This window comes from Protopterus annectens, chromosome 3.part0 (assembly GCF_019279795.1).
Source record: "Protopterus annectens isolate FY-2018-M chromosome 3.part0, PAN1.0, whole genome shotgun sequence".
NCBI lineage: Eukaryota > Metazoa > Chordata > Ceratodontiformes > Protopteridae > Protopterus > Protopterus annectens.
In genome coordinates, this window is record NC_056731.1 from 75,022,532 (window position 1) to 75,045,384 (window position 22,853).

Below are 22,853 nucleotides of genomic sequence, written 5' to 3' on the forward strand. Positions count from 1 at the left end.
GAATACAAAAACAGGAATGGGAAAACGTACCTGTAATCTAAAACATGCTAGTACAACACTGGCAGAAATGATAGGCCAAAAATATGGAATCTAGAAATACATGATAAGACAATGACTGTGTAAGAATACAGTATTAACAGAATGGTACACTACATAATCACCCTCAGTACAAATCAGTGAAAGATGCTAAATGGACTTTGTCATATTACAGCTGTTGTAGTATTGTAGTGCAGATGTACCTGATAATCGCATCACATGTGTGCTGACAGATTTATGCCATTTTATAACTGTAGCTATGTAAATGGAAGCTAAATTAAAGGGCTGATAAAAATGAAGGTATCAGATATATGCTTTATCTTTTGAATCAGATGAACACTTTGCCCACATAGGGAGGGAGCCCCGAGATTATGAAGAACTATAGTTGTTAGATCTTATTATATACCTGTCACTTTTATGTGCGGGCAATACAGATGATCTGAAAGATCCACGCATTAAAAGAATGCTTACTTAAATTCATGGTGGCACATCAGAAAAGAACAAATGAAACAAGAAATCTGACACCAAGGGTATGCTTTTGTTGCCTTCCCTGGAAATGTAAACGTTATTGTAGGCAGTATGTCTGCAGTAGATCAATAAGAACATTGCGATAAAACTATATTGGAATCAACCATGTAGTGCAGTGATTACACTGGTAATATTCACATCTGAAAGGCTTTGTTACATGCTGTCAGTATGCAATCCAAGAAAATGAGAATGTCAGACCTTTGATCACAACTGTCAAGAAAGAACATGGGATTTGAGCATCTTCATTGAACTCTGGTTGAAGCCTTCTGGACTGCAGCTGAATGGAATAAATAGGAGCTGTTTTCTGATAAAAAGTCAGTGTACAGTAAAACAGGTATTAAGTTATTCAAAGTGCCATCAACATGCCACCTATTTAAGCAAAATCCTATAGCCTTAACATCAACATGGACAGTACTTTTGGAAAACATTTTGCATAATCTGTTTATGTGACCATCTTCAAAAGAAGCTTCACTTGAATAAACAATTCTTTGGTGAATTTTCTTCTTAGATATATTTATTTTGGTGAACAGACTATATAGTATAATGCTTAGGAGCTATAAGATGTTAAAAACAAAAATAGTAATTTAAGCTAAATACAAATAGAAAAACACTTTCAAGGACCTTGTGAGATGCTAGAAAGCAAATGCCATTGCTAATGCTCTCACCATCTACATTTTTGTTGAGCTTATTTAAAACAAGATTGCAAACAGAACAAGAAATCAGCTAGATGCAAATTATACACGTGAGGGTGGCCTAATGGTCAAGGTGTTTGCCTTACAAACACAAGGTGCAGGGTATGAGTCTCACAAGGGATAATTGGCTAGGCTTAAAATGGCTCGCAAGGGCAGCTAGATTAGTACTAACCTATGAATCTATACTTAATGCATGTTCATAGGTACCTAATAAACTATTAGTCTGCAGACCATTATAAGCAGAGGTTAGAATCAAATCCTGTATGCCAATCTCACCCACCCCGTTTGAAGATTTATTTTTAGAAATTGGTATAAGCTTGTAAAAAAACAACAAAATAAATGTTGCATTAAGGTGGTTCTACCAGAAGAATGTCATACATTCACGTTTGGTTGTTTTCAACACCTTTACACTGAGGCTGGAATCTGTAATGCAGACTTTCTGTGAGAAGAAGTCAGATGCATGATTTCCTAGGACGTTTAAAATGCAGTAGCGATATAGAGTTTTACTACAAAATGAAAGAAAACCAAGCACTGCAGTAAGCTTGAGATATGTGAGGACTTTGCTACCATGTACCATCTGTATATACACTAATATGCAGAAACTGTAGTATTAAAAAAAGTCACTAACTGAACAGGATGAGGGTGTGTGTGTTTGTCATGTATCTGACCATCTGGTTGGTGTGCTAGTAGAAGGAATGTCTGTTCTTTATTTTTGGCCGTCAATGGCAGATCTTGGGGAGGGGGTGATGGTCCAGGTTGCTTGTTTCTGGCATTGATAGTTGCCTACTGAAGCCTGCCATGCCATGCAGGAATGATATGTATACTATACATTTGCCCCGTGTTGCACCTCATGGCACATTTATGAGGTCTCATGCAGTAAGTGGGCAGACATGACAACTACAGCCTAATGGTGAGGTACAAATACATATTTTTTGCCCAGACATTAGATACATAGAGGGCCATCAATTGCTTCTCACATCACTGATTGAAACATATGTACAAAAAACTGTAATAGAAGAAAATAAACTACCACACATCAGGCTAATGGGATATCATCTGCCATGGAGTCAAAGGACAATGAGTTTCTGTTCTCAGTTGCAGAACTAGCAGTTAACCATCCTAACACACCTGCCTTCAGTTAACCATCCTAACTTACCTGCCTTCAGTTAGCCATCCTACCTCACCTGCCTTCAGTTAACCATCCTAACTTACCTGCCTTCAGTTAGCCATCCTAACTCACCTGCCTTCAGTTAACCATCCTAACTCACCTGCCTTCAGTTAACCATCCTAACTTACCTGCCTTCAGTTAGCCATTCTAACTCACCTGCCTTCAGTTAACCATCCTAACTTACCTGCCTTCAGTTAACCATCCTAACTCACCTGCCTTCAGTTAACCATCCTAACTCACCTACCTTCAGTTAACCATTCTAACTCACCTACCTTCAGTTAACCATTCTAACTCACCTGCCTTCAGTTAGCCATCCTAACTCATCTGTCTTTGCTGCTGGACTGTAGTGTCCTCCACCCTAGACAGGCACATTCATTGTGGGCCAGGTTTCAGGACCCCTGTAGGACCGATTTGGGGTGATAACTGCTGCTCCTGCTCACCTGTGGCAGATTTCTGGTAAGTGACAGTGATTCCACACTTGCAGTAGACAGATGTGATAGGACTATAATGGCAAATAAATGATGACAGGGAGACTAACCATACTGGCTAGTTAGTCTTCTCTCTCTCTCTCTCTCTCTCTCTCTGTTTCATCCTGTTTGCAGCCAATGCCTGATTTGCATTAATGACAGTAAATCCTAAACACCTGCCCATATGATGTACAGATGTACACTGCCAACATAACACATGCATAACAAGTACTATAGCTAAGCCTTTTCAGATAACTAGATATACATAACTATACTGCCATATATCAACTGCATGAATAATACAAAGTTGGTGTTCCATCCTGCATGTAGCTGGTGGCCATGGTGAGACTCTTCAACAGAGGCAAAAGCTCTACAAATACAACCGAAACAATGCATTATGATTGCCTTTATTGCATTTCAGACCTTTTTGCACAGCAGGAAGCTAAAAACAAAATTTAATTACTTTTATTTTATAACACGATCAACTAATTGGACATTCAGAGGCGCAGTTTCTTACAATTACAAAATATTTTATAGTCAGTTGCACATCCTATCTAGGACATAAAGGCAATAATACTTTGTAAGTTTTTGTAGAAATGCCTTTAGGGGTAAAACCATATTAGCACCATATGAGATGAAAGGGTTGTATTTCATTTTATAAATAGCTTTAAACAGTCTCAGTTATCTCTAATTGTTTGATCTTGTCTTGACTATTCCTAAGTGCACATGCTACCATACAATCACAGTTAGAAACATCCTGATGATGTTTCTTACAGTATCTCCAAGATGTTCCTGCACCCCAAACTTAAAGTTTTGCAACGGGATTCCAATCTATGTTAAACTGCAAAAACAGCAAATATAGTAAATAACATTTTCAGTATTGCAAGTCATAAGGTTATTCATACAATGTTTCTACTCATTTGCAAACCAACATTTATCAGAACTGATATGTGCTAATTGTCAGAAAAATAAATATTTTCTTTTTTTGATAGTTTTCCAAAACTTTTCTGTTATCGTGTGAAATTCTAGGTAAGCTCAAAATATATTTTTTCAACATCATATCATTATTGTGTTATAATGGATTCACTTTAGAGGCTCGAAATACTGAAATATTGAAATTCAGTATTTCAAGCCCATAAAGTGGAATCCTGAAAACAATGAAACCTCAGTAGCATGAAATTCAAAACCTTGCACACCAGAGATTTTGAATTAGTGCTTCCAGTGTTTCACTGTGGTTTTGTATTCAGGTAAGTGTTTATCTGTTAAGGGTTTTGGGTAGGGGCTGTGGTGCATGTTAGTGTGTTTTGTTGCTGTGATGTGTTTGTGCGAGGAGAATGCAGCTTGTGTGGTGGCGTTTTGTGTGTGTTTTTATGTAGTGTGACCTCGGAGTTAGAATATTTAAGTAGGGGGTGTGGGGGGGGGCACAGCCCCCACATGGGGGGTGCAGGTGGGCTTGCCCCCTGCTTATGTAGTAGAGAGCTTGTGTTTGTGTGTGGGGAGGAAGGTGTGTGTGTGTGTGTGTGTGTGTGTGTGTGTGTGTGTGTGTGTGTGTGTGTGTGTGTGTGTGTGGAGCAGAAGCGCTAATTCAAAATTTGCAGTGTGCGAGATTTTGAATTTCACGCTTCTGAGTTGTTGTTGTATTGAGGTTTCGACTTTATAGCCTTGAAATACTGAATTTCGATATTTCAGTATTTAGAGGATATAAAGTGAATCTGTTATAACACATGCATAGTTATAACTTCCTAGTAGGAGTTGCCAGAGGTTTGAAATAAAATAAAGTGAATCAGAAGATGTGCTCATAGAAGGATTTTATGCAGCCTGTCCTGCAGTGCAGGTTCACTGATTCTGATATCATATGGTTGTACCTCTGAAAAAACAAGACAGGACACCTGTTCATATAGTACTGCAGGTATAGCAGCATCTTCTGGACAGCTGACTTAGACAGAGTCCTCTCTCTTTTCCCTGTATGAGTGGAAGGTCTCTTGAAGAACCATGGTAGTGACTATGATTTTTTGAGGAGGGAGCAAGGAACTGTAGGTTCCAGGCCTGCCAGGATGATCAGCCAATATCAGTATAATATAGCTATATTTAAAAAATGCATATTAAGGGCATCTATATCTGATTCCTTCCTACATGTTTTGTCCACAATGTTTCCTTTGTAGGTACCCCAAAGTTACAGACTTGGCACACATCCACTATATGTATATTTATATAACTGTATAGGTGACAAGTTCAGTTTGGGTGGTGCCTTATCAGTTACTGATAATGTTCGTATTCCTTCATGGCTAACAGTGCTGATGAGAATGCTGATGTTCCTTCCAGTGTTAATGTCTCAGGATATATGGCTGAGTTGGGCATGTTCAAGTTCATCTTCCTGTTTCTTGGTACAACCCCCTGACAGTGTGGTCACATCACAAATTCTGGAAACACGCAGAGTGCAGAAAAATGCAAAACATAGATTGTTGACAATGAAACTGTGATATTGGAGCTGGAGGCATAGATGGTTGTGGACTCAAATTCATCTAAGGAGGACACCTCCACAAAGGTTACATTCTTGCAACATAGTTCCTTAGTAAGAGAAGATATGGTATTGTCTATCAGTACTGCTAGATGTGGGACTATCTCTTGACCAGCCATGACCGTGTGTTACTGCCTACATATCTGACTCTACAACATATGTCCAGAAGTAGAGTGGTCCATGAAAATAAATGCATGGCTGTCAAGGGGTGTTTTGTAAGTCTTGCCTGCCTCTAAACAAGGCATTCATGAGTTGATTATTATAATGAGCATCATGCACAAAAACATAGACTAGTGTTATTATGAATTTATACACCTCGTGATGTTTTTCATAACCCACAAATCCACAGCTAGCTGCACCCTCAATATGCTGTCAAGGAACGCCAGTTTAGTCCGATATGGGAGTGGAAGACATGGGTAGATGATATTGTCATGGGGCGATGTGTCACATACATCTGCAGATGCTGCGGAAACTCAAGGTGCACTGGCTGTATCTGTGCCGATGAGATCTGTCACTCTGTAATATGAATGGTCATGTATTTCTTAATCCACATCCTGCACAGTCACATCCCACTTCCAGCATGGGTCACTATGCAATTCTAAATTTGATATTTGTCAACTGCATTGACCAACTCAGGGAATCTCAGTTGGAAAACCAGTGAGGTGAGTGTACAGTGCAATCCTTCACAGTAGAACAGATCACATCTAGAATATCTCATTAAGTATCACATGAAACACTCTATTAGACATTCCATGGTGCTTACTGTGGAACATAGTGGGTGACACCCCATAGAATATTCGTATGACATATCACATATCAGAACACTGGAAAATCCTGTGAATACCTCACATCAAAAATCTACCCCTTGTGTGTGCTCTTTGCCTTCACTGTGGGAATGTTTCCTACAATTGAGTGACATATCTCATGCTACCTGCTGAAATGAAAATGGTGCCTGTGGAAATGAAGACAGCTGGCATATATGGCACATCTCAACTTCTATTATTGCATGAAACTGTCTGATGCACAGCTAATGCATAGCTTTACTGGTGTCACAGTTTCAGTAAGTGGCTATTATATACAGCATGCACTACATTGTTCTGCGTGACTCTACTGCTTGTATCTTTTTGTTATATACACACACACATACACACACACACACACACACACACACACACACACACACACACACATATATATATATATATATATATATAGTAAGAAAATGATGTGTGTCACAGATGGTTCTCAATAACTCAATGAGGATCCATGATACACTACTGTGATACTGCTAATCAAATGTGCACACATCACCACTGTCCCACTGAATAACTGCATGTATAAAAATTCCAGGAAGCAATTTCACAAATCAAGACATCTCCTTATCAAGTCACAACATAGATCTTTCAAAACATCAGCATCAAACATGCATATGTTAACAGTTTTATACAGGGAGGTCTAGCCACCTTGTATCTGTCATGTGGATGGAGAGACTGCACTTTCCTAGCCCTGCTATTGGTATTTATTAATTCTAAGGTCAGATAGAAAGAGCTGGGACTTTGTACCCTTAGCTGTTTCGTCTGCTTTGTGCTTGCATCATCTCCATTGTAGCAGAAGATTGTAAGAAACACATATCTCAGTGATCAGGATTTTTAAGTAGTTGACTAATGATGCAGATGATGAATGGGACAGCATCAGTAGGATCCACTGATCACTTTCATGGTGCAGATACTTGTTTCTCTCAATATCCATTCAGTAGAGTTAAATCGTTTCCTAATCAGTTAGTCCATTTTATTCCAGTGTGCTGGCTATTGGAGACATTTCTGTAGAGTGCCAACTTTTGGCATGTATCCCTTTTTCTCATGACCCATTCATATCATGGCCCTGTACATACTAGCTACACATCCTGATGCTTCCAGGCATGAAGCATGCAGTCATGTTTGTTCACTTCACTTGAGTAAGTTACTTTCTTGATAGTATTGTATTGTAAAACCTCTATACACACAGCTGCATACAGCATTGTCATACTGTTTAAATCTACCACATAATACGCACATCCCACCAATCCAGGTTTCTGTATTTCAGAATCCTCTACTTACCAAGAAACCATGTAGACTCATTTTGCATTGACAAACATTAATTGCACCCAAACATTTCATTATACTTCGCCCACAGATTTATTTGAAAAGTAATGAAATACGTGCACCTTATTTATGTAGTTAGTCTGCAGTGTAAAATCAAAGCTAGCTTTCATGATGAGAAAAAAAAATGCAGCATTTTCTATGCCTTTAAATGATAGCAGAAACTTGCTTGATACAGAGCAAGATAATAAGTTTTGTCCAGTTAGTCAGAACAGCATATGGGTTAGTACATGACATTTTCTCTCTAATGTAGGTATAACATTCAATTAATATTTTTTCTGTTAAAGTTTTGCCATAGAAAAAATATGGGGCTTCTAAAAATTATGAACAGTCCACAATTGTACAAAGCTGTGATCAGAAAATTGCAAACTAATGTATTTCGGAAATTACTTTTTTGCGCAGGGGAAAAAAAACCTCTGAATGTCTCTATGCGGAACCTGCACAACCACCACCCATTTCCCACATTACTTAATATGGCAATTTCTAAGACTACCATTATCTGAGAAAAGGCAGACACATGTTCAAAAAGCAATAATAATAAAGACAATAAGTTGGCTTGTTTTTCTCATATTGTGGCAAATTTAGAAAGAAAAAAAACAGCATTTCACTATAACAAGTTAATATAAGCATCTGACATAAGACTCATGAGTGTGAGCTCCAGAAAAGCATGACTGAATAAGCAAATATTCAGAATTGTATATACCAAATCTGAGATTTGTCATTCTTGGAGTATTATCTTTTCTCTGAGGTATGATGATCTTGGAGTTGGTATATGTAAGTATGGGAGCTGAAGGGTGCTCCCTATGGATTGAGATGCAAAGGGGAACTTTAAAGGGAGTACAGCGATATTAACATACACTACTCTGCATTTTCATACTTTTTGTAATTCTGCAATTTGAACTTACAAGTGTTGTAATTATAATAGGGAACAGTTCAAACACATGTTTAAGAAGATGGCATGCCTCCTCTATAGTCTTATTATAAGCCTAAGTCATGAAAAACTGTAATCAGTTTTTAGTGGGGTGACTTACACAAGCGCTGTAATATTTCATTACAGGCAGAAAGAAATGTCTTTCTATGAAAAAATGTTTCCTTTCTCGATGTTGTGTAAAATAGTTAACATCTACCCTGGTTTTAAAGAACATCCCTAATTTAGCCAAAAAAAGTGAGTTAAAGGTATCTACACCAACACACACACACACACACACACACACACACACACACACACACACACACACACACACACACACACACACACACACACACTGAAAATTGTTGAAACACTCATAGTTTGACTGCAATAAACAAACTAAGATCCGTTTAATTCTTGAAGTCAAATCATCATGACAGAATGTAAATAAAGAGTTTACAGTTGTGCTGGTACATGCAGGCTAGATAAAGAATAACATGACATACATTTACCTTGATTTGGACATGCCCAGGTACCACTTTGCTTTTTCTTTTATCTCTCTGGCTTCAGAAGACTTTTCCAGGCACTTCTACAAACTACTGTTTAATGAAGGAAAAGCCCCACCTTTTCATTTTCATAAAATCCTGTGAAACTGTGAATCGATATTCACTATGTTTTATCACCCTCTAGCATGCCTGTACTGTATGATCTTTCTTGTAGGAATGTCCTACTTCTAGTCATTCCATTTTGCAAGAGATTGCCACTTCAGCTATGTCAAGTCACTGATCTACCTTGGTCAGTTGTAGCTACTGACATAGTCAAGTGGAACAATCAACATTACTTTGTATTGGTAGACTATTATTCAAATTGGTTCAAGATCAATCTCATACCTAATCTAACTTCTACTACAGTCATTATTAAGTTGAAACACAATTTCTCAGTCCATTACAGTCCAAAGAAATTACTCTTTGACAATGGTACACAATTCACCAGTCAATTATTTCAGAAGGTTGCCAGAGAATGGGACTTTGTACATGTTACTAGTAGTCCAGAGTATCCAGAATCAAATGGACTTGCTGAACATGCAGTACAGAGTGCAAAGCAATTACTTGAAAAGTCAAAGCGTGATAATACTGATGTTTTTATGAATTTACTCAATTTCAGAAACATCCTGTGATGATATAATTTGCTCATCTGCTCAGAGACTTCTATCTAGGCAAACCAGAACAACACTGCCTATCAGTTCTAGTTCATTGAGGCCTAAAGCTAAGAACAACCAAGCCATCAAAGCCTAGTTATCTAGAAAGTATTCTTTTCAAAAGTCTAGCTATGACAAATCAAGCAGATTTCTTTGTCCATTGAAAAAAGGAGACCGCGAGGATACAAATGGTGAAAGGCTTCAACCTGATTGGTCAAGTAATTGTGCAGAGCAGAGATTCTGTTTTGTTACATCCAAGGGTATGGAGTACAGGAGATATTGCAGACAGCTTCTTCCTGTAGCAGAACTGATATTGCACCATCATACCTGTGATAAAGACTTTAACTCTCAGAGCAATCCAGATGATATTCCTGTTCCAGAACATGTCTTGATTTCTGATACTGTTCCGGCAGATGATTCCAGTATTCTTAAGACTGAACAGTCAGCAGAGACAATCCCAGTTGCTAAACCAGATCCCAAATGTTATGTCACACAATATGGTCGTATTTCAAAGCCTAGTGTGAAATACATAGCAACTTGGATGCAGTTACATATATGTATTTAGCTTTGTATAACTGCATGTTGAAAATCATTTCTATGTAAATTGCATGTTCATTACTATCAGTGACAATACCAAACTTATTTTCTCAAAGAGGGAGGATGTAGACTAACAGGTGTGTTGTACCTTTCATTTCCAAGATCTGTGTGCATATAAATACTAAGCACCTGTTAGTTTCAGAGCCATTCTAAAGGTGCAGCCAGAGTGTTAACATCCATGTGCATGATAGCTAGTTTGTTTATAAGTTAAAGTTAATCTTATTTATGATGTGTTGGCATACAATAAAGCTGTTTGATCAATAACTCAGGATGCTCACTTGTTTTATCCTGACCTGGAGAGTGACAGTATACATCTCTATTTACACCCGATAGTACATTCTAACACATAAACACCATTTTTACTCTTTTTAAACCCACCATCACAGTTGACATGCTTATTCTAACCTAACCTCTTTACTCTTAATTCTCAACCTTGCTACTACTATATCCTTGCATACCCCACACACCAATACACATCAACAACCTCCTCCAATCATCTCCCCAATAAACAATACAGTTTCTAAGATATCACCTCCCATATACCCTCCCATATTATTCAATATACAGATTGGCCTCCTCACCTCCTATGAAACCACAGTTGACACCAGTACCATCACCTATTAATAAAAAATGCTCCCCATGGTACTCATTCCTCTTTAACTATCTTCTTAAATGTAGAGATATACATCCTAACCCAGGCCCATCCTCTAATCCTAACCACAAGAGTAACCCCAAAGATTTAAACATACTTACACTGAACCTCAGAAGTATATGTAATAAAATAGCCCCACTGCATGCCTGGATAGATCAAAATAAACCTGACATACTAACCCTAACTGAAACATGGCTTTACCCCAATGTAAAAAACTCTGAGATAATACCTCCAAACTATGCAATAACCAGAAGAGACAGATCTAAAAAGGGGGTGGGGGGATAGCCCTTCTATATCCCTCTACGTTGAACATCACACCCTACACCAGTAATATACCCATCTTTTCTAATAGTGAGGTACTAATCTCTTTTCTGAACCTCAACACGTCAAAAATAATGTGCATAATAGTAATATATATCTCACTAGGTCACAATATACCAGTGTTGGAAAATATTTTATACTGGACATCCCAAACAATAAACCTCGAAACAATAATCTTAGGAGATATAACTATAGATTGGCAAACTATAGCTTCCAACTGCCCCACAAATAGTATAAATCTGTATGTTTTTTCCCAGCTTATCAATAATCCAACAAGATACAGCAAAGATCTTAACTGCCAATCCACCTTAGATTGGATCGTAGTATCCCACCCTGCCAATTACCCATCTTCTGGTACACTGTCTAGTTCCCTCAGCGATCATCTGCCAGCGTATTCCCTTAGAACAAATTCCCAACAACTAAGAGTACACACTGTAAAATCAGTTAAAAACTCAACTAATTTTTGTCAGCGTAAATTTAACAATTTCCTACATGAAATAGACTGGACACCCCTTAAATGATTTCACCTTAATGATGCTATACTATACTTTAATAATGCCTTCCTTCACATACTTAATACCCTAGCTCTCATTCGTTTCTAAAGAATCAAAAAGAACTCGGCACCATAGCTCTCTAAGGAATGTAAACACCTGATGAAGCAAAGGGACCTAGCCTGGATAACCTGGAAACTAAACAGAAATGAATAAAATCATGTCAATTTCAAAACACTATGTAACAAAGTGACAAAATTGATCAACAGAAATAAGAAGTCATACTATTCCCAACTTCAACTCCAGCACAAAATCAATCCCAATAAATTTTGGCACTTCATATCTTCTCTACTTAAACCTGGAACAAACAGAGAGCACACCCTATCACCTGATACCCCTCCATCACATATAGCCAAAAACTTTAACAAGCACTTCATAAAATCAATATCAGACCTACTAACTAAAACCTCTAATGCTGGACTCTCACCCTTTAACCTATTCAGATACTAACCCTAGACAATCAGCTACTTTTAACCCTGTCATTACGAATCCCCCTACTCAACAAAATGTCATGCAAACCCCATTCTCATTTCAGCCCATACCCACTGACACTATTAGGAAACTGCTACAAAAACTAAAACCCTGCTCCACCTCAGCTGATAATCTTCCACCACACTACCTCTAACTGGCTGCCAACTCAATTGCCTTCCCAGTCAATATCCTTATAAATAGGTCTTTATCTGAATCAGAAATATCTATCATATGGAAGCAATCTCACATCACCCCCATCCATAAAGGAGGCAACTCTTTTGAACCATCCAATTTCCATCCTATATCTATCTTATCACCCATATCCAACATTTTTGAGAGAGGTATCCATCAGCAGGTAATGCAATACCTATTACAAAATAATCTTTTAACCAAAATCCAACATGGTTTCCGTCCCAGCCACAGCACAGCTACTGCTCTATTATCCTTTGCAGACACCATGAGCAAGGCCAGAGATACAGGATGCTACACAGCCTCAGTATTCCTTGATCTCTCCAAGACCTTTGACATAGTGTCTCACCCCTTACTTTTGTACACACTGTCTAACTTAGACTTCTCAGATAGCACAGTAAAATGGATTCAGGCCTACCTCAAGGATCACAATCAAGCAGTGAAATGGTCCAATGAACTCTCGCCCTTTCAGCATAACCCTACCGGAGTCCCTCAAGGATCCATCCTCGGATCCCCTACTCTTCAATATTTTTCCAAACAACCTTCACACTGCCTCTCACCCTGGAACTCTCATTCAATAAGCTGATGATTCCACCCTAATCTGTACTGCTCAATCACTACCAGAACTAATTTCAAAAACTCAGCAGTCCTTTACTGCTGTTGAATCCTGGCTAAATAATGCCCAATTCTTTTTTAAACCAAAAAGAAGACTAAACTAGCCATCTTTCACCCCCAAAACACCTCCCCTGTCAGTGATCATTTCAACATTCTTGCATTTGACAACATTGTCATAGAAATAGTGCAGGAGACCAAACTTCTAGGAGTTATCATTGACAATAAACCTTCATTCAACCCCCATATACAGCAAAATGTAAAGAGAACTTATCAACAACTGGGAGTCCTATATAGAAAGAAGTATTTCTTTACTGCAGCAACTAAAACTACCTGTTCAAAAACATTTTTACTTTCCTTCTTTCTTTGCGGTGCTCCTATCCTAACTAACACAAACGTCTACCCTAAGGAAGATGGAACAGTGTTACAACGATGTTGCAAAGTTTGCCACAAATTCTAAATATCACACACACCCCTGTAAACCACTACTAGAACTAAATCGTCTTGAACTTCCCAACCAACTTGCCTTTATTCAGCTTTCCACCTTGCACAACGTTATTTTCAAGCCTACTGCCTGACCTGCACTAGCCAATCTAGTCACATCTTATGCACCAAATCAATCTCTATGATCAGAAGACAAAACTCTCTTACCTATCTCAAAATCTACAAGAAAACCAGGTCACTCTCTATATTTATACCCTGTCTCTATACATTGGAATTCACTACCTCTAGCTACCAGGTCTATGCCTGGCCCAACCCATTTCAAAGCCTCTTTAAAAAATCATCTCAAAAATACATGGCTCTGCTCCTGCATAAAGCCTGCCTAATGCTCAGATCTTCCTCTTCTTCCACACTAGCCCCATCCTCCTCTTATGTCACATTTCACTCCCTCATACTCTGCAAGATCCTAATCGTCTTCTAACTCCTCCTCTGTTTTTATACCATATCTTAAAGTAATGCTCAGAATGTAATGCCTTTATTCTTTTTAACTCTCTCACTATCTTTCTGCATCACTAACTTTCTGGTTATTATTTTCCTAACTGAAACCAACATTCTATTTTTTCATATACTATAACAGTCAATGTCATACATTGCACTTCCTACATACTATTTTTGGAAACTATCTACTCATAGGCTATGTATATGGTGAGAGTGACTATTATTCTCTATAATGTTTTAACGCTAAAGAATTATTTAGACGTGTAGCATAGTTTATGTTCTTTCAACCTATTTTTGTGTGAACTGTCGTTAATTGTTTTTGAGAAAAAGGAAAAGTGTATGTACATCCTCTGGGATTCAGAAAAGGCTACTGCCAACAGTAAGCTCTAACATGGCCATTTTTTTTTTGCTGGTGGTAGCTCTTTCCATATCTTAGCCAGCATCACTATATGGTCTGTAGAATCAGCACAGTGGTATGTTAGGCAGAGATCACCTCTGAGTAGGTGATATGCGACGGAGTAAAGCAGGAGTTTTTTGAGACAGTCTGCCTAGGGCATCTGTTTGAGGACAGTAATCCTCTTTGTGAGGTATTTATGCGGTCTTTCCAGTTGTTGTAGATGTCTTGTGAGGTACATACCAAAAGGGGTGCTGTATTTTATAATGGGTCTAATGAGTGACAAGTAGAAGGGAACAATGACCTCTTTTTTCCTGGATGAGAAACCTATTGTGATGAGGCGTGCCACGTAGAAGGATTTACTAACTACTGTGGTGATGTGATTATCAAAGGAGAGACTACTGTCCACCTGTGCTCCAAGGTCTCTTTGCATTTTATTTCCAGTGGAGGGCCGGTGGAAAAAGTTTCCTCAGATTAAAGCAAGGTTTTAAAAGAAAAAAATTACAAAAAATAGAAAAAAAGAAGACAGACACAGAATGCATACATACACAGAGACAGAGGATCAAGCATAAAAAATAATAGCTAAGTTTTTTTTTTTTTTTTTTTTTTTTTTTTTTCTCTTATCACACTTTCGGTGTTAAGTAGACTACCGCCTATGTGGTAGTTCATGGGTACAGAGTTTTTACCAAAAGGGATTACAATGCACTTTTTTGGCATTGAGCTTGAGGCCATGGCTTTAGGTTCATAGGTTCATACTAGGCTATCTGCCCTGAGGCAATTATAAGCCTAGCCCGATTCTGTATGGCTTACACCACCCCTTGATTTGAGTATACTGTGCCCTTTAAGGTTTAGTTTACTGTGCCTCTGTCTAATAGTGACACGGGAGTAATCCCTGGGACAAACCTACAATCCCCCATCCACCTATCGAGATTCTTCTTGAAGAGATTCAATGAGGTGCTCTGCCTCACATGAACTGGAATTCTATTCCAGAGTGAAGGGAGCCTCTGGGTTATGAACCTGTCCCTCCAGCAAGTTCTATTTATTTCTGTGCTGAGGTTCAAGTCCCTCGAGTGTGTGGCTCTAAGGGATTTAGATTTACTGAGGTGGAGCATGTCCATTAATTCTGGATTTGACATAGCTTTGTATGTCAGGCATAGATCGCCTTGAAGTAGGCGGTATGCAACTGAGTAGAGCTGGAGTTTTTTTAACTGAGCAGCATATGGCATCTGTTTGAGACCCTTGATCCTCTTGGTGAGATACTTTTGGGGTCTTTCTAATTGCTGCAGGTGTCGGGTAAGGTACATCCCAAAAGGGGCATTGTATTCTATGATGGGCCTGATGAGGGATGAATAAAGACGCATGATTACCTCTCTTGATCTAGATGTGAAACCCTTTGTGATGAGGTGGGCTATGTAGAAGGTCTTTCTAACCACTTTGGCAATGTGGTTTTCAAAGGAGAGATTGCTATCAACTTGGGTCCCCAGGTCCCTAATAACTTTCTCTGTACTTAATGGGTTTCCGCCTATGTGGTAATTTGTGGGCACATTATTTTTGCCAAAGGGTATGACTATACATTTTTTGGCATTTACCTTTAGACCATGGCGCTGGCACCAGTTATCTGTCTCTGTGAGACCTTTTTGAAGGATGTTTGTGTCAGCTGGAGAGTTGATTATGGCGCCCAGTTTGCAGTCGTCATGAACTTGGTGAGCCATAGTCCTCTCACGTTTGCCTGTACCTCGGAAAAGTATATACCGAACAAGAGTGGTCCCAGGACAGAACCCTGTGGGATGCCACTTGTGACTGGTTTTGAGTCTGACATGGCTCCAGCAACTCTCAGTCTGTGGGTTCTGTCTTTGAGCCAGTTTGCGACCCATCTTGTGACATAGGGGTTTATATTTAAGCTGGATAGCTTATCTATGATGCCCGAGTGGGGTATTCTGTCAAATGCCTTTGCAAGGTCCAGATAGGCTGTGTGAACTACCTTCCCTTCATCTATGGCTTTGGTGACTGTTTCGAAGAAGTCAACCAGGTTCAAAAGGCAGGATCTGTCCTTGACAAAGCCGAACTGGGTAGGATCTAGTGTCTGTAGGTCCCCAATGTCTTTGTTTATGAGCTCCATGATGATCCTCTCCATAGCCTTGCAGACTAAGCTAGTCAGGCTTATGGGGTGATAGTTTCCAGGGTCTGTAGAGGCTCCACCTTTGTGGAGTGGGACCACTGTTGCTGTATGCCATTCTGTGGGCACATATCCTGTAGTGAGGCTGAGATTGTATAGCTGTTTTATTTGAGGGATTAGTTCCTCTTGGAGTTCATGTAGGACGCAACCTGGGATGCCATCTGGTCCCATGGAAGCAGAGTTTTTTGCTTGGGAGAGGGCAGCCTTCACCTGAGCATCAGAGATGTTTGGGAGGCAGCCCTCTGCTGGGATAGATACTTGCTCTTTTGGGGGGTGGAGAAGTTTGCACTGAACCTGTCTGCCAGGATATTGGCGATGTCTGTGGGTTCAGTGTATTTTTTGTCATTTAGAATCAACTCAGAACAAGTCTGGGAGTTGCATCCCAGGTTTCTAACATAACTGAAAAAAGCCTTATGATTGTCTTTGGTGTCCTGTGCAATTTTTCTCTCAAGCTGGCCTTGGAGGATTTTATGAGGATCGTAATTTTTTGCTAGTACTGATCAGAGATGCCTTCCCTATTAGGGATTTTGCACTATCATGTAGTAGCTTCCTCCTTCTGTTGTACAGTTTATTTATGGCAGGGGTCCACCAGACTGGACACCTGCCTTTGGATGATTGGGTCTTGGTTTTGTTTGGGATAGCATGATCCATGCATTCCTGGAGATGTCCGTAGAATGCGTTTATATAGGATTTTGCAGTTTGGGCCATAGTTTCCACTGGCCCTGGGGCCTTGAAGGATTCCACTTCAGTTTTGAGAAGTGAGAAGTTCACTTTTGAGAAGTTTTTCATTGTGGTTTTCTGGGCTGGGGGTGGGGTCGGGATGTGGACATCCAGTGAGATTCATTTATGGTCTGATCTTACCAATGAGGGATATACTTCTGGTGTGGAGCATAGAGTCCCCATGTTGGTAATGATCAGGTCTAGTATGTTGTCCCCTCTTGTGGGAGTGGTGACTAGTTGTTCCATAGCATTTGAGTTTATAATTTCCAGGAACCTTTGGGCTAAGGTGCTGGGGCTTGAGTAGTGCTCCCAGTCAATGTTTGGGTAGTTGAAGTTGCCCAATATAATGGTGTTCGGAGAGATCTTCATGTTCTCCAATGTTTTCAGGAAAGCTGAGTGGGATTCCTGACTTTGAGAGGGTGGTCTGTAGGATGCTATAAACTGAAAAGCAGTCTTGCCCACTGTTAGTTGCACATGGATGGTCTCCGATACTTCGTGCAATGCCACTAACCTGGAGGTGTGGATATCCTTGATAAATATGGAAACTCCCCCTCCTTTTTTGGTTCGGTCCAGGTTTTGGGGCCGAAAAGCATGATATGAGGTATAGCCTGGTAGTGCTGGGGTGCTCTCTGGAGCCTTGAACCAGGTTTCTGTCACTGCACAGATATCGATGTTCTCCATACTGAGGAGAGCTTCGAGTGTGTGCATCTTGAGGTTAAGACTTTGACACTAGGCATCTGCCTCAGTGAGGCTCTTTTGTAGGATGTCCACATCGTTATGAGTTTCAGTTATGGCTCCTAGTTTGCAGTCATCTGTGAACTTCATTAGCCAAAGACCTTCTGTGTTAGCATGTACTTCAGAGAAGTAGATACCAAACAGGAGAGGACCCAGGACTGAACCTTGTGGTACTGCACTTGTCACTAGTTTGAAGTCGGATTTGGGGTCTGCTACTTTCACAGTGTGGGTTCTGTCAATGAGCCAGTTGGCAACCTATCTTGTGACATAGGGATTTATACCTAGTTTGGTGAGTTTATCTATAATTCCAGAGTGGGGGTTGGTGTCAAAAGCCTTAGCGAGATCTAGATAGGTTGTGTGAACCACCTTACCCTTATCTACGGCTTTGGTGATTGCGTCAAAGAATTCTATCAGGTTTAGGAGACATGATCTGTTTTTACAAACCTGAACTGGGTGAGGTCCAGAGTTTGGAGATTACCAATGTCATTTTTTATAAGTTCCATGATGATACTTTCCATAGCCTTGCAGACGAGGCTTGTCAGTCTAATAAGGCAGTAGTCCCTGGGGTCCATGGTGGCTCCCCCTTTGTGGAGTGGGATAACCGTCGCTGTGTGCTATTTATTCAGTGAGCACAAAGCCTGAGGTGAGGCTATGATAGAACATAGTGCTTAGGTGGGGTGCCAGTTTATTCTGTAGTTCCTGTAGAATGCAGCCTGGGATGTTGTCAGTTCAAATGGATGCTGCATTCTTGGCTTTGGAGAGTGTGCTTTTTACCTGTGCAGCCGTGATTACAAGAACTTTGCATTCTTCCGATATAGAGATGGGCCATTTAGGGGGTGAGAGGGGGGTAAAGTTAGCACTGAACCATTCTGCCAGGATTTTGGCAATATCAGTTGGTTCTGTATATTTAGTGTCATTGTGCTGTAACTCAAAGCAGATCTGAGTGTTGCCATTGAGATTCTTGACATAGCTATAGAATGCTTTGTGGTTGTCTTTACAATCAGTGTTGATTTTGTTTTCATAACTAGCTTTGGAGGATTTTATGAGGGATCTCAGATTCTTACTGAGGCTGACCAGGGAGTTCCTCCAGTCATAGGATTTTACTCTTTTTTACAAAAGTTTCTTTCTTCTGTTGTAGAGTTTATTTATGGCAGGGGATCACCAGACTGGCTTCCTTTTTTGTAGGATAGCATCTTGGTTCTGTTAGGGATTGCATGATCCATGCACTCGTGTAAGTGCTTATAAAGTGCATTTGTGTTGGATTCAGCAGTCGTACCTCTATTGTCCATCTGCATGGGTGTCGTAAAGTTTGCCACTTCTGTCTTAAGAAGCATGAAGTTGGCTTTGGAAAAGTTTTTTATGGTGGTTTCCCTGATGGGGGGTGGGGGTTGGATGTGGATGTCTAGGGTGATTAGCGTGTATTCAGATCTGACCAACAAGGAATTGACCTCTGGTGTGGAACACGGGTTTCCCATGTTGGTAATGACCAGGTCTAGGATGTTGCTGCTCCTGGTGGGGGTGTGGATAAGTTGATCCAAGGCACTGGAATTTATGAATTCTAGAAAACATTGAGCAAAAGAGTTGGTACATGAGTATTTTTTCCCAGTTAATGGTGGGGTAGTTGAAATTGTCCATTATTAGGGTGTTAGGTTGTACCCTAATATTTTCCAGTGCATCAAAAAATGAGGAGTGGAAATCCTGGGGCATTGTGGGGGATCTGTAGCAACATACAGTTTGGATTGCGGTCTTGGCCAGACTTAGTTGAACTTGGATAATCTCGGATGCATTATGCTGAGCAACTAGCCTGAAGGTGTGGATATCCTTAATGAATACGGACACTCCTCTCTCTTAAGTGTTTCGGTCCAGGTTAGGTGGCCGAAAGGTGTGGTATGAATTATAGCCTGGTAATGCAGGGGTGCTCTCTGGAGCCTTGAACCAGGTCTCTGTCACTGCACAGATGTCAATGTTCTCCATTTTAAGGAGTGCCTCGAGTGAGTGCATTTTGAGGTTTAGATTTCTAGCATTGAGTAGCATCACCCTCAGATTTTGCTTGCTTGTAGCTGTTACAGTGGTGAATTTGTCATTTGAACCTTTCTGAATAAAAAGCACTATAGGCATGGCAAGGGCTTTAGCCAGTATCCAGTATCCCAACGGCAACAGATGCAGGGCATCTCTGGCAAAGCATCATGGTCTGTCGATCATGTCATCCCAGGCAGACAGATACGAAATCCCCTTAGAATGACACCAGATGCTTAGCCAATTGTTGAAGTCAAACATTTTGTCCTTTACTGTGGTATCATTCTGGGTGATGACAGGATGCTACTCAGGGCTAGGGTCATACTTGCCTGGGCTACAATATTGGACATCTCCTCCATGTCTCTTTTCATGTAGTCCAGGGATGTATGTCTCAGGTCATTTACACCAACATGGAAAATTACAGAGTCATATTTGTACTTGTTGTGGAGTTACCTGTGTGCATGCATTATGTGTCAGAGCCTGGCACCTGACAGGCAGCTGACAGTAACTTTCTCCTTGTTTAGCCTGGTGAGTGGAACATCAGTGTGCCTGACTATAGAGTCACCTATGACTAGAGTGTTGGGTACATTGTTATGCCTTATGGGCTGTGGTTCAGTGGCACACTGAGTTTGTGGGCTATGTGTCATTTGGGTTGTGTTGGAGGGTGGAGGTTGCTTGCATTTCTGCTTTGGAGGTCCTTGTTGCTTGGGCAGATTTTTATTGAGAACTTCCCTGAATGTAGGTGTGTGTTTTGTGTTTCTTGTGTTTCATAACAATGAATGTTTAAAAAACAAAAAGTTCATGTTTAAAACACTTACATGATAAAATGTGAGCTCCCCTAAAAGGCTACAGTAATATAGTTTAAGTCACTATAGCCTCTCACTGTTTGAAAAAAAAAATCTTCACTGAAATAATTCACCAAGTATAAAACTTTGGGATTTCTCAAAGAAAAATTCCAGTTTGTTGAGCTCAGTTAATTAGTAAGCATAAAATATGTCACAATACTCAGTTTGAGTTCTTGTCATAGACAAACACAATATACTAATACTGTTTCATGTTTGGAAGTTGCTATCTTCAGGACCATTTTTAAAGTGCAAAAATACATTTCAGCAATAACATTTGCATTTGCAGAAAAACTTGATTAGTCACCATAATACCCTAATACATAACTTTTGTATGAGATGATAAAATGTCATTGTGACAAAGTGAGGTATTGCCAGCTATACCAGGAGAAGTAGGGCAGCGGATGTGTGACATATGCCAGCACAGCTAGCTTGAATTTTGTAAATAGTTAAATCTCATTTGTATAATAAACTGATTTGTACAGGTGCTGTGTTGAAAATGCATTTGCAAAGTTGCTTGTGTTAAAAAAATATACCAACAGTGGGTCTGACTATTTTAACTGATTAAATGTATATGCTTTAACAGAGGATACTGGAAGAGAAGAGGTTAATCTCAATCCACCTAACTTTGAAAAATATTCTGAAATTAAATTTCTATGCCTAGGCCATACAGATGTTCTCTCACAGTTTTGAATGAAGCCAGAGATGCAATGTCTGTTAGAAGCATGGTTTGTTAGTCTCAGTAGGAAGAGCAGAAATGTAAAAATTGTTTTACAGCTTCCAGATACTGCAATAAACTTTAGCAAAGCTCACGATATGTAGTATAACACATATGTGCTAAATCCTGGCACATTCTAGCCAAGGGGGTAGCATGGGAACCAGAAGTCAGATGACCAGATGTATATGATGTCATTCTTTAATCCATCACTAAAATGATATTTTAATACTAGGTGAGACAGAAATCTCAGAGCACTCTGTTTTTGGAAGCTGAAAAGGAAGGATCCCTCCCCTACTTCATTTTGCTTTGCTCTAGTAAGTGAACCGGGGAATAGTAATTATTTAGATCAGTCAGGAAATATATAGTGAGATTAGTTAATTATTTTTTCTGCATCTATGTAAATCTATTCATCTGTGCTATTTTAATATTTCCTCTGACTAAACTCGTGTTTATTGTAAATAGATATTTAGTTGAGTTTTTAATACTCAAAAAAAAAAAAAAAAAATCGATGGTTTCTTTCTTAACACATTTGCTTTTTTTTTATTTTATTATTTACCATGACTTTATATAAATGTGGGTATTCATTAGCCCTCTTCTTACGCATACTATTTGTATTGTCTATCTTCATATAATGTGTTTTTTTACTGATTTTTTCCCCCCCTCTCTGACTGAAAATGGACATATCCAGCTAAGAGCCCGGTTCAACAAACAAATGTAAAATAAAAAATAAAATAAATAAAAATAGTATTTTCTTTTATTATTTATTATTAAATATATTTAAACTTTTCATAGTGGCTTATCCTTTAGAGGATATTTTAAACTTTGAGAGGACTTACATCTATTTGGTGATATGTGGCCACTCCTGAAAGCCTTAATGCATTGGCCAAACACTATTTGTATTAATATTAATTTCTCTCAGTATAATTGTGTACCTTTGTAAGAGCCTTAGAGTAGCTGGCTTTGGAGTGTCTGGTGACAGTGATGCTATCTTATACTCTGGTCAGAAGGGGGCATAGCTAGTAAATCTGTGCCAGCTTTTCCCAGGTGTGTGTGTGTGTGTGTGTGTGTGTGTGTGTGTGTGTGTGTGTGTGTGTGTGTGTGTGTGTGTGTGTGTGTGTGTGTGTAATCAGATCTCAAAGAGTGTGTGTGTGTCAGCTGCTTGGAGAAGGGACACAAAGCACTGGTTTCACAGAGAGAGTGGTGGACGATTTGGCTTAGACACTTGTCTGAGGACTCAACTCTATAGTGCCAGTGGGAAGTCTTAC